Genomic DNA, 3,028 nt, shown 5'->3' on the forward strand with positions numbered 1-3,028 from the left:
TAATTCCAAATCTGTGATTATGGTTTGGAAATTCAATTGAAATTAATTTTCTTCCACATAAAGACAATAACAAGGTAATAGTTCCACCTAACACGTGACTGTATTTATTTTCAGAATTTTAGACATTAGGGATTTCAGACTTTTGGGAGTTTGGTCTTTCAGAATTTCAACATTCGGGATTATGGCTTTCAGGACTGTGTCTTTTGGGATTATGATCCAAACCCAAACAAAAAAGGGTAGTGCTGGAGGCATGCATAAATTAATCACAGATACACACAGAACTACAATAGAGATGCTGTGAAGAAAAGGCACAATGTGTTATGATATCATTTTCATTATCATTTTGAAGGGGCATTTGAAATGCTATGTGTGTGCGAGGTAAGTAGGTGAAGAGGAAGGAGGAAAAGCCTCTGGGATCTGAAAAAGCATGAAAAAACCCCGAGAGAACAAGAGCAAGAGTGAAAAACAGAGACAGAAATTAACTTGCCCAGCATCAAGAGCTATTAAGGGAGAACGCCTGGATTCAAGTCCAGGTGTCTGCCACATCCAAGTTCATGCTGTTAACCCTCACATTACAGTGCTCCCAATGCCCAAGGGTGTCTCTCTTATATAACCTTTGGGAGCTAAATGGCAGTCAGCTCAAAACTGAGTTTTTGAATAGCACTGCATGTGCACATTGAAGGTGTTCTTCCGGTATTTGAAAAAGATCTCTCCATTGTGAGTTGCATCATTCTTTCACTGAATTTTCACTAATTCAATTACATGCATTGGCACTAAATTTTTTTTTAATGTATAGTTAACAGTAAAACTGATTTCACCCAGCATTCCACGTTGAGTATGAATGCCTTAGAATGAGAGTGAAATGGGCAACATGGATCATTCATCCTGTCAGTTTTATCCCAGCCAGCCTCTCCTGGGGAGAGCCTCTCATTGAGAGATCCAGGGCTCTGGGGCTTCTGGACACACATTCTGCAACATTTTCCTTAACCATAAACTGCATTTCCAGAACAAGCACTGTCCTTTCCACCTCCACGCCCAAGTGCAGGCATCTGTGCCCTCTACCTGGGCGGTGCCTCCACCCCTCTTCGGCCAAGCAGATTCTCTGAACTTCTACCCGAGGGCTGCTTTTCCTCACCACTGTTCATGCTGTGTCTTCACTGTTCTGCACAAACTGGCTGGGTTACATGTTTGTTCCCACACTAGACCTTGAGTTCCTCAAGGACACTAATAACGCTCCACAAGTGTGTCTTCCTAAAGCCCAGCGGATAGCAGGTCTTCAATAATTGTTTGTGAATTGATGAGAGAAAACATATTTACATTGATAATCTGTTTATCCAGGGTATTCATGGCCTTCGTGTGGCCAGGGAGAGACTCTGAGCACACCAGGCATGTCGACAATGAGCTTTCTTTTCTTATCCGGAAAAGATTCCAATGTTGAAAGGAATTGCTTGTCTGTTAACAAGTCTCTGGTCAAAAGGCTCACAGGCCAAATTCTAGACTCTGGTTAGAGCCTGAAAGACTGTACCCACCAGTGTACTTGCCACGTAGGGGTTGGGCACACCCAAGAGACTGCACCCCCACACCAACCATGGTAATTCCCAGGCTACAGTGTGGGAGGGGCAGGCACCAGAAATGGCGAGGCATTGCCTGGGACCCCAGAACAAACATTTTGGAGTTTGTGCTAAGAATGGGCACTCTGGCCAACTGTGGTGGCTTACACCTGTAGTCCCAGCACTTTGGGAGGTCAAGGCAGGAGGCTCACTTGAGCCCAGGAGTTTCATACCGGCCTGGGCACATATCAAGACCCCGTCTCTACAAAAAAAATAATAATAATTAGCTGGGTGTGGTGGCACATGCCTGTAGTCCCAGCTACTTGGAAGGCTGAGGTAGGAGAATCACTTGAGCCCAGGAGTTCGAGGCTGCAGTAAGACATATTCCCACCACTGCATTCCAACCTGGGTGGCATAGCAAGACTCTGCTCTCTCTCTCTCTCTCTCTCTCTATATATATATACACACACACATATATATATATATGACATTTTTTGATGAATTTTATGCTTAAGGAGATCTGCATTCTGATCTTTTAGAAGTCAAGGTTAAAAACAACACACTGGGGCGCTGGTGGTGGCGGTGGCCGTGAGGAGAGAGGTCAGCGGGGTGCCTTCGTTGCATTGTCTGAGAGAAAAGGCATCTCAAGGTGGTGTCCATCATGTTCTCTTTCAACATGTTCAATCACCCAATTCACAGGGTCTTCCAAAACCGCTTCTCCACACAGTACCGCTGCTTCCCTGTGTCCATGCTAGCAGGGCCTAATGACAGGTCAGATGTGGAGAAGGGAGGGAAGATAATTATGATGCCCTCAGCCCTGGACCAACTCAGCCAACTTAACATTACCTATCCCATGCTGTTCAAACTGACCAGTAAGAATTCGGACCGCATGACACACTGTGGCATGCTGGAGTTTGTGACTGATGATCTGCTACCTCTCACACTGGATGATGCAGAACTTGCTCTTGGAAGAAGGCAGCCTGGTCCAGGTGGAGAGTGTCAACCTTCAAGTGGCCACCTACTGCAAATTCCAGCCTCAGAGCCATGACGTCCCGGACATCACCAACCCCAAAGCCATATTAGAAAACACAGTTAGGAACTTTTCCCGTCTGACCACTGGGGATGTGATTGCCATCAACTATAATGAAAAGATCTACAAACTCGAACTGTGTGTGATGGAAACCAAACCTGACAAGGCAGTGTCCATCACTGAGTGTGACATGAACATGGACTTTGATGCTCCCCTGGGCTACAAAGAACCCGAAAGACAAGTCCAGCATGAGAAGTCGACAGAAGGTGAAGCCGATCACAGTAGCTATGCTGGACAGCTGGGCTTCCGCGCCTTCTCCGGCTCTGCCAATAGACTGGATGGAAAGAAGAAAGGGGTGGAGCCCAGTCCTTCCCCAGTCAAGCCTGGAGATATTAAAAGAGGAATTCCCAATTATGAATTTAAACTTGGTAAGATAACTTTCATCAGA

At 45.7% G+C, this 3,028-nt stretch overlaps 1 pseudogene across 1 annotated transcript; it reads left to right on the top strand.

Moving 5' to 3' along the window:
• Positions 1-2,118: 2,118 nt before the first annotated feature.
• Positions 2,119-3,025, top strand: LOC105545241 (annotated as a pseudogene). The gene has a single exon (XR_001006891.1). The product of XR_001006891.1 is annotated as a ubiquitin fusion degradation protein 1 homolog pseudogene (transcript).
• Positions 3,026-3,028: the final 3 nt, after the last annotated feature.

The sequence above is a fragment of the Mandrillus leucophaeus genome, unplaced genomic scaffold, assembly GCF_000951045.1.
Source record: "Mandrillus leucophaeus isolate KB7577 unplaced genomic scaffold, Mleu.le_1.0 Scaffold322, whole genome shotgun sequence".
Lineage (NCBI taxonomy): Eukaryota > Metazoa > Chordata > Mammalia > Primates > Cercopithecidae > Mandrillus > Mandrillus leucophaeus.